The sequence below is a fragment of the Boleophthalmus pectinirostris genome, unplaced genomic scaffold (assembly GCF_026225935.1).
Source record: "Boleophthalmus pectinirostris isolate CB_2022bp ecotype Guang Dong unplaced genomic scaffold, ASM2622593v1 HiC_scaffold_4, whole genome shotgun sequence".
NCBI classification, from domain to species: domain Eukaryota; kingdom Metazoa; phylum Chordata; class Actinopteri; order Gobiiformes; family Gobiidae; genus Boleophthalmus; species Boleophthalmus pectinirostris.
Window position 1 is genome coordinate 41,546,695 of NW_026571353.1, and position 15,541 is coordinate 41,562,235.

At 39.5% G+C, this 15,541-nt stretch overlaps 1 long non-coding RNA gene across 1 annotated transcript; it reads left to right on the forward strand.

Annotated features, from left to right (window-relative positions):
- The first annotated feature begins 6,170 nt into the window (after nt 1–6,170).
- Nucleotides 6,171–15,246, forward strand: LOC129411304 (uncharacterized). Its single transcript, XR_008633252.1, has 5 exons — nt 6,171–6,311; nt 7,533–7,583; nt 11,058–11,111; nt 15,050–15,079; nt 15,142–15,246. It is a non-coding gene; the product is annotated as an uncharacterized LOC129411304 (long non-coding RNA).
- Nucleotides 15,247–15,541: the final 295 nt, after the last annotated feature.

Genomic DNA, 15,541 nt, shown 5'->3' on the forward strand with positions numbered 1-15,541 from the left:
TTCCTAGCCGTACAAACCACTCCACGCCGCCCAGGTATTTAGGGTGGCTCTCTTTCAGTCCTCGCAAACACTGTCGTAATACTTCACTCTGGGAGTGTTTTAGTGCTACAGGTCTCGCTCGTGGAGATAGCGTGTGTTGCCAGTGTTGATATAGATAACCATAGTGCTTTATCGCGTGTGTGATATAATGAGCGCACTCTTGTATACACGACTTCAGAGTGCGGTGCGTGCATATATCATATATTATTGCTAAATCAGCATAAGTCACTCGGGGATAATGTATCTATGCTCACCACATCGGTTCTCATATATGAGTGGCGCGTTCGTGGTGCAAGCGGTCCTCATATCTCTCTCAGAGGAGCTCTATAAGTGTTAACTATCTTCCTCAATCGTCTCCTCTCTCTATGACATATATAGTGTTACGTGTGCTATCTGGTTTTCATACTTATTGTCAACTGGATTTTAGTGAGTCTATCTCTCACTGTCACAGATATACATGATATATATGTGAGGTCTCTGGCGCTCTCTCTACGATATCACCTTCGTTATCTCCTATCTCTCTAATGACTCACCTGTTATATATAAACAGCTTGATATACTTCTGAGAGCGTGTTGTATAATAGTCTATTGCTCTCATAATATATATGCTCATATGACCTAGGCTCCACTACAGTACGTCTTTGATTATATAGCCGTCTTGCGTCACTCCTCTCTCCTAGTCTGGATTTAGACCTGGGGGATATCCTTGGTCTTAGACCTGGTTTTAGACTTGGTTAGTCTCTGTCTAGTCCTGGATTCAGTCTCTGGTTTAGTCCTGGTTGGAGTGTGCGTGGCGGATGAGTTCCTGTATACATCTCTTTAGTCCTCTTGTGTCCTACGATCCTCTTAGGCTCGTATATCCGTGATCTTATCAAACTCTCTCTCACCTGCGGTTAATCTCTTTAAGTCACTATGATATACGTTATCGTCCTATCAGCAAATGTCAGCCACTCCTGTCATCGTCATTCTCAGCCTCCTCGCAGAGTGCGTTTGTTTCGAAATATATCGTTTATCTTTGTCTGCGATATAGGCACCTGATAGGAGAGGCACTGACTCTCTCACTACGCGTGGGTGAAGTCCTGTATATCAGCGCATATATATGCTAATCAGATCCTCATCCTCTGAAGAGCGTGGTGTGACATGTCAGGTTATCACACTCCCGTTGTCTCACTCAATTCGTTTTGAGTCGTCCAGGATGTGTACAATAGCTCCTACTTCACTCTCAATAGAGATAATAAGAGCAGAGGTCTGGGTCTCTCGCATCTTACTTAATTGTTCATAGTCACACTTCTCTCTAATATAGCGTGGGATAATAAATAGAATATATAATACTCCTGGTTGAAATACGCATATATATATCCATATAGCTCTCGTGGACACTGATATTCTAGCTCTCTCGTCCTGCGCTCCTAGATAACGCTCTGTGTGGTTGAGTCCCGTATCAGACTCTGGTTTCAGTCCTGCGTTAATTCCTGGTGTTTAGTCCTGTTAGTAGATCCTGGTATATTCAGTCTTCTTCCAGTACTAAATATAATAAATAATATAATATCTGCTCTCTACCTTGTGAGTTACACTCGTTAGTATACTCTGCTCCTACCCTCTCTCATGATATCCGAAGAGTCGTTTTTCACCGAAGGATAATTAATATAAATTAACGTCATCATGGGACGTGTATAGATTCGCTGTTTTCCCGTGGCGCGTCCTGATGATACTTCATCCTCGTGTAATAATAGACCTGAGTAATATATGGGGAGCACCACGCTGGATATCTAGTCCTGGTTGCTACACTCTCTCGCTCTACGTCCTAGGTGCGCGAGCTCCGTGGATGTGCGCAAATATATATAACTCGATATGACACACATCCAGTATTATACCGCTATCCTGGTGGGAGTCTCCTACGTGCTGTGGTCTCAGCACCTCACTCGCTCTCCTAGTCTCGCCTCCCACGTACACTCTCTCTAGATCTGGTTTGAGATTGTGTGACTCGCGCGTCCGTATAAATAGCGTCAAATATATACGTATTACTTGCTAGATTTTTGTCTATACCCTCTGTGTAGAGTGCGCGAGTCTCTCACTCTCTCACACGTCCCAATAAATTATTCACATAAATGTGCTATGGATCCCGTTAGCACTCCAATCCACTTAATCTCTGAGTGTTATATACTAGTAATGCCTGCGTATACGGCGAAATATTCCGAGTTTCCTCCGGTCTGGTCTGCTCACGACCTATGCATAGTTCACTGTGTAAGATGACACGCTGCCATCACCTACTGGTAAAATACTCCTTAGAAGACGTATAAAATACGTCACTGCACACACCTCTCTCTCCTCAAATATATACTCTCTCACCAGTCGAGATACAGCGATCATCAGGGCGCGTCTCTCTCGTATATGCTGCATGAGCTGACCTTGAATATAATTATCACTCTCTCTCGAGAATAATCCTGCCGAATAATAAATCCGACTCACCTCGTCGTTCGTGATAGACTCTTTATTAAGTTTTAATCGCTCTGGTGAAGATAGAATCACACATAAATATTAATCTCTAATCACAGCGTCGTCGCCGTATCAGAACCGTCAGATGAGAGATGCGAGCCTGAGACCACCACTCTACACTAAAAGAGAGAAGACACCGCCTCTGTGTCCATCGAGACAACCCACGCGCACGTTCATGTCTGAGGAGTACTCTCAAAGATTGCTCTATACCGAGTGGCGAGGGTGCGAGGTTTGCACGAGCAGTGACAAGAGGTAACTGCAATTACGCGTCGACCTACTGTGACACGGTTCTTCACAGTACTATCTCATGAAATATAATTATCGATGGGAAGCGCCGCTAACACTCAAAGACCCAAGGATATTACGACTAATATGCGGGTCCTGATAGTATAATCAGTACACTACGGAGTTAAACATGATTCCGTGTAGTGACAAAAGTAACAGTGTTTATTTGAACTCTATTTTTCCATCACTGGTCTGAACACATCCATGCAGCTCACCCCCGTCCTGATGTCACTGCACAGTGTTCATGTCCATGCTGCTTTTCTCCGTTTTGAAGAACTTGTTTGTTTGTTTGTTTCTTGAGTTTATTTAAATGTGATTAGTTTGGCATACGATCCTATAACATGATGGATGTCTGTCGTGGGCACTCTCTGCTATAACTAATATATAGATATAATTTTCTCATTAAATATATAATAGATGTAAAGTTCGTACGCACTCAATAATAACACAGCTTGACGGCATATATACTATATTGTGTCTCGCTAGTCTGCTCTGTTTTCTGAACACACACCTATACTTGCCAAACCGTTAATAGATTCAACCCTAATATACACACGAATGACCGCGGCAACTATACACGCACCCTGCGTCTCCAACACTTACTCCCATACGAGCTGTAATCGATGAGCGAGCGTACTAGTACATACGCGTGAAGCTCACGTTATAACACGTACATCATGACTTGACTATCATAAGGTATTCCCTTAACAGGCTTCATCTTCGCATAGTCTCACATCGCTCTCTCTTTAGGATCATGGTGTCTCTTCGTCCTTCCCTTCCATAGATATTCGAGTCTAGCGCTGTTCTCACTCAACTCTGTGATCATACACTCGAGCGGGATCGCGTGTACATATATACACCATCCTAACCCCTCCTCCTGGTGATTCTGTCCAAGTGAGTCCAGTCTCTCGTCTCAATATATATTTGACCAGCGGCTCTCTAGGTCCAAATGCATCACGGTTTCAAGTCTCGTCCGCGAGTCCTGGTCTTCCGGAGTCTCTCTCCGCTTGTCCGTGGCTTATCGGCTACTCTCGCTCTCTGCGTTCCGCGGAGCCTCCTCATGAACAGACGTCCGTCACGGCACGTCCTCGCTCGTAGGTCCCATGCTGCCTATAATGTCGTGCGTGAGAGTGCCTACTCTCCATCCCACTTCCTTCTGAGAGGCGTGGCACCCGTACGCATAGATTTGTAGCTCCTGAAATTTCCTTGCAGTCACATTCAGTCATCTACTTCACTACTACCGATATATATAATAACTTTATTCGGTGTTATGAGGCGAGTGATTGTGGCGTGAGTGCGCGCGATATCTCTCAGCGCCGAAGCGCCTTCAATCGCTACATACTTCCTTAGACCTCAGCTTCTTATCCTCCTGCTATTAGTCCTGGATATATAGTGCGATATTCTCTCCGCGTCAGTATATAAATAGCTCGGTCCTTGCGTCTACATGTCTATGCCCTTAAGCGCTCATCTAGTCTAGTCCTGTGTTTTCTCCAGTATCCTCTCTCTAATGATATCTCTCCTATATCTTCTAAGCGTTAAAGATAAAACCTCAATATATATTATCGGTTTGTACAATCGCGTGTCGGTGAGTCACAATTAGTCTCGTCATAAAGGCTGACACATATAGCAGGCCATATATAATGAGTCCGTGCTAGGTTCGCTGGACTATTCACTCTATACCTCTCTCTCTCACGATACTTCCTTAAGCCGTCTCTCACGTTTCACCTCTTTCAACGCCTCTCTGTGCGTGCTCTTCGCCTGGTCCGTCCTGTCCAGTCCTTGGTTTAGTCCTGGTTTAGGGAATCCTCTGGGTCGACATATATATATACCTGCGTGGTCTTTTCAGGAGTATATATCTCTAGGTCGACTCGGCGTCTCTTGAATAATACGGTCGGTCCTGGTAAGTACTAGATATCTATCTGCTTCAAGCGCGGTATATATATATACTTCTTTAACTAGTCTCTTCTCGCGCGTGCACCTCGAGTGCGTGCAGTACCAAAAGAGTCCTGGTTTAAGTTCTGGTTTAGTTCTGGTTTAGTTCACTGGTCTTAGTCTCTGGGTTTAGTTCCTGTAGACTGCGTTTAGTTCTGGTTCGTAAGCGCGAGAGCACACCATCTCACTACTCGGTATATATAATAGAGAGCGTGCGCGCGTGAGCGGTAGCGGTACAATGTCATGTAGAAGGCTATCACCTGCGTGTCGTGTGGCGTATAGAGTGAGACTCAACTTAAGCTGTACCACAAATAACCTTCACTCTCTCGTCTCACTCTCCTGGTGTATACTATATATCTGTCGTGCGCACATACTTAAGATGAAGTTTTGTCTCGACCGCTCTGAAGCTGGACGAGCTCATCCGCGAGTGAGCACTCAATAATCATGGTCCACTCATGAGAGCGTGTGCGCACACAAACACTCACAAACATATACGAGCGAGCACTGGCAATCTATATCGTAACCCGAGCGCAAACATGGAGGTCCTGTCTGCTTGCGCAACAGGTCACCTACTCGTTCACAGCCTCTGGCACTCCTGTACTCTGAGCGCGATCAGCGCGATATCACACACCTCCGAGTGATATAATATTGGATGACCTTTACACAAACTAACTACAATATTATAATTTAGTTAACGGACGTAAAGGAAAAAGCAATGCGAATGTCACTCACGTAGACTAAAAGTTACGCGGATACAAACGTGCTCGGTTACAAGTGCACGCGCCGCTTCTGAATTTGTACGTAAAAGTAGAAAGTACACAAAAAATACTCGAGTACATGATACAAGTAACTCTGAACAGATGTTTAACACAATTTTACATCAGTGTTTTTATGATCTTATGAGTCCTGGTTTAGTTCTGGTTTAGTCCTGGTTTAGTCCTGGTTTAGTCCTGGTCTAGTCCTGGTCTAGTACTGGTCTAGTCCTGGTTTAGTCCTGGTTTAGTCTTGGTTTAAGTCCTGGTCCAGTCCTGGTCTAGTCCTGGTTTAGTCCTGGTTTAGTCTGGTTTAGTCCTGGTTTAGTCCTGGTCCAGTCCTGGTCTTAGTCCTGAGTCCTGGTCTAGTCCTGGTTTAGTCCTGGTCTTGTCCTGGTTTTAGTCCTGGTTTAGTCCTGGTCTGGTCCTGTCTAGTCCTGGTCTAGTCCTGGTTTAGTCCTGGTCTAGTCCTGGTCTAGTCCTGGTTAGTCCTGGTTTAGTCCTGGTTTAGTCCTGGTCTAGTCCTAGTCCTGGTTTAGTCCTGGTTTAGTCCTGGTTTAGTCCTGTCCTGGTAGTCCTGGTCTAGTCCTGGTTTAGTCCTGGTCTAGTCCTGGTTTAGTCCTGGTTTAGGTGTTTAAAGGGACCTGGTGTTTACAGCCCTGAGCCGCTGTTGTTTGTTTGTTTGTTTGTTTGTTTTTTGTTTGTTTTGTTGATTAAATGGACCAAACATTTGAATAATTGTTTTATTTGTTTTTATTCTGAATGTTTTTGTCTTTCAGACTCGTGCAGACGACATGTTCTTCACCAGTGAGTAACAGGACTAAACCAGGACTAAACCAGGACTAAACCAGGACTGAACCAGGACTAAACCAGGACTAAACCAGGACTAAACCAGGACTAAACCAGGACTAAACCAGGACTAAACCAGGACTAGACAAGGACTAAACCAGGACTAAACCAGGGACTAAACCAGGACCGAACCAGGACCAAACCAGGACTAAACCAGGACTAAACCAGGACTAGACAAGGACTAGACAAGGACTAAACCAGGACTAAACCAGGACTAAACCAGGACTAGAACCAGGACTAAACCAGGACTAAACCAGGACTACCAGGACTAAACCAGGAGCAAACAGGACTAAAACCAGGACCAAACCAGGACCAAACCAGGACCAAACCAGGACTAAACCAGGACTAAACCAGGACCCAGAAAACAGGACTAAACCAGGACCAAAACCAGGACTAAACCAGGACTACTAAACCAGGACTAAACCAGGACTAAACCAGGAAAACCAGGACTAAACCAGGACTAAACCAGGACCAGGACTAAACCAGGACTAAACCAGGACCAAACCAGGACTAAACCAGAACCAAACCAGGACTAAACCAGGACTAAACCAGGACCAGGACTAAACCAGGACTAAACCAGGACTAAACCAGGACTAAACCAGGACTAACCAGGACCAGGACCAAACCAGGACTAAACCAGGACTAAACCAGGACTAAACCAGGACTAAACCAGGACTAGACAAGGACTAAACAAGGACTAAACCAGGACTAAACCAGGACTAAACCAGGACCGAACCAGGACTAAAACCAGGACTAAACCAGGACTAAACCAGGACTAAACCAGGACTGAACCAGGACTAAACCAGGACTAAACCAGGACTAAACCAGGACTAAACCAGGAGCAGAACAGGACTAAACCAGGACCAAACCAGGACCAAACCAGGACTAAACCAGAACTAAACCAGGATTAAACCAGGACTAAACCGGTCAATCCTGGTCTCAGTCCCAATCTCAGTTCTAGTCCTAGTCCCGGTCTGGTCCCAGTTTAGTCCTGGTTTAGTCCTGGTTTAGTCCATTTTCTGTTTTTTCTTTTTGGTTTTGGAGACAAATAATGAAGAAAATCATTGTTTTTTTTTCATTTTCTTATTTTTGTTTTAATTTTGAAAAACAAATGAACAAACGACACAGGGACTTTTATTTGTCACGTGTAAATCTTTCATTCGTTTGTGTTTTTTTCAGGTTTCAAGAACGAACCTCCGAAGGTTTTCCAGCAGGACATTCCTCCCCTCGGTGAGCGGGACCAGAACGTCCGGACGTCCACGGGGTTTTAGTCTCTGGGTCTTTGGTCTCGTGTCGTGTTCGTCTCAAATCTCAACTTTCCGCTGAATTTTGAATTTTAGTATTAATCTATGTTCAACAAGAAATTACACATTAAAATAAATTTGTCAAACTGCGCATGACATTGTTTAAGAGAAGTGCACTGGCGCCATCTAGTGGACAAAAAGTATAACGCGTTGGCACAAAATTATAACGGCTCAAAAAACAAAACATTTCCAAAACAAAGTAATTCCAAAATGATTCTTTACTGACCCTGTTCCCTCATCAACCAGCTGCTAAACCGGGATGGACCAGATATTTTAAGTTAATACATTTTCAGTTATTTTTAGATTAAACCAAACAAAACTTTCCATTGTGCTAATTGTCATTTAGCCGCACCGACTGTAAACATCCTGTTTCTCGTGGCCCGCTTCCTGTTGTAGTACAGCGACCTTTCAAAATAAAAGCATGAACTATATTTTTGGTACAAAGAACAAGAAGAAACAAGAACAAACGGCACACGAACCTATTTCCAATATTTAATTTAAAGTTTATTTCAAATAACATCAAAAACAGTCTCATGTCAAAGTTTTTATTATAGATCCATGTTTGACACTGCAGCAGAACTTCAAATAAACCAGAGAAAATAAAATATCAAAATTAAAACAGGCACCAAGACTGTTTTTTTTAAATAAATTTTAAATTAAATATTGGAAATCGAGGTCGAAATCTGTTTTTTTTGTTTGACACTAAAACAGAAAAATTAAATAAACTGTTTTCCCATTTTATTGTTTTCGTTCTGAATTGAAATTCAAAAGAACAAATGGCACACGAACCTATTTCCAATATTTAATTTAAAGTTTATTTCAAATAACATCAAAAAACAGTCTGTGTTTATTTTAATGTTGATATTTGATTCTCTCTGGTTTATTTGAAGTTCTGCTGATGAAGGACGAACCTGAAAAATCGTTGCAGTTTCGTGGACAAACATGTTTCTTCTTTTACAGCGACTCATTTTTATTTTCACATCTTAGAAAGTCGTTGTTGATCCACGACGAGAAACAGAAACACAGAGAAACTTTCATTTGTTCAGTGACTTTATAGAACAAGAATAAAAATGTTAAAGTTTTTATTATAGATCCATGTTTGACACAGCAGCAGAACTTCAAATAAACCAGAGAAAACAAAATATCAAAATTAAAACAGGCCCCAAGACTGTTTAAAAAAAACAACAACTTTAAATTAAATATTGGAAATAGAGGTTGAAATCTGTTTTTTTTTTTTTTTGTTTGTTTGTTTGTTTTGGGTTTTTTGACACTAAAATGGAAAAATGAAATAACAAACTATTTTCTCATTTTATTGTTTTCGTTCTTAAATTAAATTCAAAAGAGCGAACGATACACGGACTATTTTCCTTTAGAGACGTAACAATCATCAAAATATTGTGATTTCGTATCGTCAAAGTTCTCCCAATAACATCGTCGACCATCACAATAAATCGAATCACAAATGTCTTTGTTTAAATGAAGAGGGAACTACATAGACCATGATCCTTTGCTGCGTTTCAGTCCAGACTATGAAGAAAAAACTGTTCTAAACACTTTTAAATCGTAGTTTTTTGGGTTAAATTTTGTCAGGGTGATTTTAAGATGAAAAATTTGTTCGCCTCAACAAAATATCGTCATAAAAATCGTTCCGTGAGAAGTTTATCGTGAAAATATTGTACTGAGAGATTTGGATATTATTACATCTCTACTCAAACATCACATTTATTATTAAGTAGGAAAAAAAACTGAGGCTCTCAAAAAGTACAGAATAATTAAAAGCCTTTAATAGCACACGGCAGATAAAGTTAAAATACACCAACGCGTTTCGGCCCTTCGACTTCATCAGGGCAAACTCCAGATGATTATCACAGAGCAGATTTAAAGTCATAGGTGTAGGTCACATGTCCACAGTCCCCTGGTGCATGATGGGACATGTAGGCTGAACACATTTTAATTAAAATATAATAATACAAGACATAAATGGTACAAATCCAAACAACCAATACACAGAAAGATACATTACATGAAAATAGTATAAAATAGTATAAAAAACCTCATATAAAAAGATACATAGTGTAAGGATATATATAGTGCGATAATTCAAAAGTGCTTCAGCTATAACTACAGTTTATATAATATATTTAAGGGTTAGTCTTAAATACTTTCATGAAGACAGGGATATAGAGCAAAGATCGATTACACATTTAAAGTTTGTAGTTTTAAAGGAAGGAGGAGAAATCTAACTCCACTGAGTCCTGGAAACTGTTTTTTAACTGCAGTTTTAAGTCACAAAAAAAAAAAAAAAGTGTGTGTTTGCGGCAGGTGTTTCAGTGAGAACAGGTAGAGGGCGCTCTTGGACAAAGGGTCAAAACTTTAGACACACGGAAATCCAGGCACTTCAGAAGTAAAAGAGTTAAAAGTCGTTTATTTAAATGGCCAAAGTCGACGTGTTTAGACCAAAACTGAACTTCATCAGGACTTAATTAAAATTTAAAACATGAGTGTGAAATTTAAGAAAAACTCAACAACCAACAGAGATTTATCCCAACGACCAAAAGTGTCTCACTCTAGGTTTGTGGAGCTCTACAATACAAATAATAATAATAATAATAATAATAATAATAATAATGATAATATTGTATTTGGAGTCTGAGCGCTGCTTTACGGTGCATTTTCTCTCTCACTCAGAGTGAGAAAACCTCATATAAAAAGATACATAGTGTAAGGATATATATAGTGTGAGAATTCAAAAGTGCTTCAGCTATAACTACAGTTTATATAATATATTTAAGGGTTAGTCTTAAATACTTTCATGAAGACAGGGATATAGAACAAGGATTGATTACACATTTAAAGTTTGTAGATTTAAAGGAAGGAGGAGAAATCTAACTCTCCGTTGAGTCCTGGAAACTGTGTGGCCTTGAGAGTGTAGATCCAGTCGGTTTCTCTCTGTAATAGTTTTTTCAGTCTGTCTCCTCCTCTTATTGTTTCTTTAATATGTTCAGTTGCACAGACTTTTAGGCTTTTCCAGCTGTCGTGGTTGTGCTTCTTTGTGATGCACGGCCAGAGGATACAGGGGGTGACAGGTCCTCACAGCCTGTTTGTGCTCAGTCTGTTTTTCAATTTGTGTTTTGTTCGGCCTGTGTAAAAACGACCACATGGACATTCAAGTCTGTACACTACATAAGTGGTGTTACAATTAATGAAAGTTCTAATCTAAAAACTTTGACCTGAGTTGTACGTGTTCACAGTAGGTACAGTTACCACATCTGTAGTGACCAGTCTTAGTGTCCAGCCATGTTTTTAGTTTCAAAGGAGGGAGAGAACTGTTCACTAGTCTATCACTGAGCCTTGGGGCTTTTCTAAAATTATTATTATTATTTATTTATTTTTTATTTAGACGAGGATGACGACGACGAGCAGGAGGAGTCCAATGAGACGGATCGTCCGGACTGTGAGTACAAACGCCGCTCCTGCTCCAACACGACTTCATCTGTACACAACATTTTATAAACTTTAAACTCAGAGCAGAATCATGTTACGGACAAAAGGAAGTAAGAGAATCGATAAATAAAAGCAGCGCTAAAAAGAAGAAAATAGATAAAACAACACATAAATACAAAAAGAATCTGTGTGTCGTTCGTTCATTTGTTTTTCAACATAAAACCAAAAAATAAGAAAATGAAAAAAACTACGATTTTCTTCATTATTTGTCTTCAAAACTAAAATGAAAAAACAGATAATGATTCGATTTTTTCAGTTTTCGATTTTGTGTTTAAATGAAAAATGGAAAAAACGGATAACGGACTGAACCAGGACTAAACCATTTTCAGTCCTGGTCTGGTCCCATCCCAGTCCCGGTCTCAGTCCTGGTCTGATCCCGGTCTTGGTCCCAGTCCTGGTCCTGGTCTAAGTTCTGGTCTAAGTCCTGTCCTGGTTCAGTCCTGGTTCAGTCCTGCTTTAGTCCTGGTTTAGTCCTGGTTCAGTCCGTTTTTTCCATTTTTCATTTAAACACAAAATTGAAAACTGGAAAAAAATGAATCATTATCTGTTTTTTTTTTTTTTTTCATTTTGGTTTTGGAGACAAATAATGAAGAAAATTGTTTTTTTTTTTAAATAATTTTATTATTTTTGGTTTTATTTTGAAAAACAAATGAACGAATGACACACGGATTAAAAAGAAATGTTTGAATTTAAAAATTAAACTTTTTTTTTCTGCAAAATCCAACTTTTTTGGAGTTTTCTCTCATGTTCTCACGTTCCCTCGTCACAAACTCGTCTGAAGAGGTTTTAAAGTCATCCATGCAGGTTTGAGGAATCTAGTGATCTCTCCCAGAACCCTATTCAAACCCTGTACAAGGCTCCGCCCACAAGTCCACACCCCCCATGCTCTCTCTCACTCTCTATAAAATATATTATTAAGTAACATTACAACATCGGTCAGAAAATAATATTTGTAAATAATAATAAATAATAATAAAAACAAATGTAATTTGAGCGTTTTAACTGCAGGTTCAAGTAATAATAATAATAATAACATGTAAAGAAAAACTAAAGTGTGTGTTTGCGGCAGGTGTTTCAGTGAGAACAGGTAGAGGGCGCTCTTGGACAAAGGGTCAAAACTTTAGACACACGGAAATCCAGGCACTTCAGAAGTAGAAGAGTTAAAAGTCGTTTATTTAAATGACCAAAGTCGACGTGTTTAGACCAAAACTGAACTTCATCAGGACTTAATTAAAATTTAAAACATGAGTGTGAAATTTAAGAAAAACTCAACAACCAACAGAGATTTATCCCAACGACCAAAAGTGTCTCACTCTAGGTTTGTGGAACTTTTAGTTAATGTTTTTCTGTGTAAATGTGTGTGTAAATGTGTGTGTAAATGTGTGTGTAAATGTGTGTGTGTAAATGTGTGTGTAAATGTGTGTGTAAATGTGTGTGTAAGTGTGTAAATGTGTGTGTAAATGTGTGTGTGTAAATGTGTGTGTAAATGTGTGTGTGTAAATGTGTGTGTAAAAATGTGTGTGTAAATGTGTGTGTGTGTGTGTGTGTGTGTAAATGTGTGTGTAAATGTGTGTGTGTGTGTGTAAATGTGTGTGTGTAAATGTGTGTGTAAATGTGTGTGTAAGTGTGTGTGTAAAAATGTGTGTGTGTGTGTGTAAATGTGTGTGTAAGTGTGTGTGTAAATGTGTGTGTAAGTGTGTGTGTAAATGTGTGTGTAAATGTGTGTGTAAGTGTGTGTGTAAATGTGTGTGTAAGTGTGTGTGTAAATGTGTGTGTAAGTGTGTGTGTAAATGTGTGTGTAAATGTGTGTGTAAATGTGTGTGTAAGTGTGTGTAAATGTGTGTGTAAGTGTGTGTAAGTGTGTGTAAGTGTGTGTGTAAGTGTGTGTGTAAGTGTGTGTGTAAGTGTGTGTGTAAGTGTGTGTGTAAATGTCCAAACCAACAAACTCCACAAAGGATAAACATTTTTCATGAACAATTTATCCACAACAATCAAGAGAAGAAAGACCAAAACTTAACACATTTACACACACACATTTACACACACACATTTACACACACACACACACACACTTACACACACACACATACACACACACACACACACACACACATTTACACACACACATTTACACACACACACATTTACACACACACACACACACATTTACACACACACTTACACACACACATTTACACACACACATTTACACACACACATTTACACACACACATTTACACACACACACATTTACACACACACACACACATTTACACACACACATTTACACACACACATTTACACACACACACACACACATTTACACACACACACACACATTTACACACACACACACACTTTACACACACACATTTACACACACACATTTACACACACACATTTACACACACACATTTACACACACATTTACACACACACATTTACACACACATTTACACACACATTTACACACACACATTTACATACACACACACACACATTTACACACACACTTTTACACACACATTTACACACACACATTTACACACACACATTTACACACACATTTACACACACATTTACACACACACATTACACACACACATTTACACACACACATTTACACACACACTTTACACACACACATTTACACACACACATTTACACACACACACATTTACACACACATTTACACACACACATTTACACACACACACATTACACACACACATTTACACACACACACACACATTTACACACACACATTACACACACATTTACACACACACATTTACACACACACACATTTACACACACACACACATTTACACACACACATTTACACACACACAACACTTTACACACAACACACACACATTTACACACACATTTACACACACATTTACACACACATTTACACACACACACATTTACACACACACACACTTTACACACACACATTTACACACACATTTACACACACATTTACACACACATTTACACACACACACACACATTTACACACACATTTACACACACACATTTACACACACACACACACATTTACACACACACACACACACATTTACACACACACACACACATTACACACACACATTTACACACACACATTTACACACACACACACACACATTTACACAACAACACATTTACACACACACACACACACACACACACACATTTACACACACACATTTACACACACACAACACACACATTTACACACACACATTTAACACACACATTTACACACACACATTTACACACACACACTTTACACACACATTTACACACACATTTACACACACATTTACACACACATTTACACACACATTTACACACACACACACACACATTTACACACACACACACATTTACACACACACATTTACACACACACTTACACACACATTTACACACACACATTTACACACACACATTTACACACACACATTACACACACACATTTACACACACACATTTACACACACATAACATTAAACCAGAAGTTCCACAAACCTACATGGCACGTAAAAAAAAAAAAATTATATTAATACCAATGATTTTCTTTTTTTCTACAATACTCTACAGTACAAATAATAATAATAAAATAATACAAATAATAATAATAATAATAATAATAATAATAATAATAATATATTGTATTTGGAGTCTGAGCGCTGCTTTCCGGTGCGTTTTCTCTCTCTGATCTGTGAGTCTGAAAAACCTGCAGCAAACTTTCAATCAAATGTGTTTTTTTATCGTCTCTTACTGTGCGCGGACTCGCCTCTCCACAGACCTGACCTGTCACCTTCACATCATCTCTGTTTCCCCAAAAGCCCTGACTGAGTTTTCTCTCGTTCACAGTCTGAAGACGCAGATGAAGCCGTCGCCATGGTAACGGATCAAAAACACCACAGGAAGTTCTTCGGGTTTTAAACTTTTTTTTTTTCTTTCAGACGTGAAAAGACTCGGACTCAGATCTGCAATATTTACTCCTCCACTATAAAAATGTCCTGAACAAAACCAAATAAAAGAAATGTATTTGTGAAAAGAAAAACAAATCTGTCTGTTTTGTTTCTTGGAGATTTGTGCAGAGGTGATGAGACTCAAGTTTAGAGATGGGACAAGATCTCGTGAAGACGTTTCTTTTTTCATATTTTTAGATTTCGCTCAGATAAAAAAGGTAAAGTTTGTTGAATAAAACCTCTAGAGAAGCTGTAATACCAAAAAGTCGTGCTCCAATCAAACCAAAACCTGTAAAAACATAAAAAATCTGGTCCCAGTCAAGCAGAAGTAAACATCAAGGCCAAAAACTCAAGTTAATTCATCTGATATAAAAATGTATTGAACAGATAC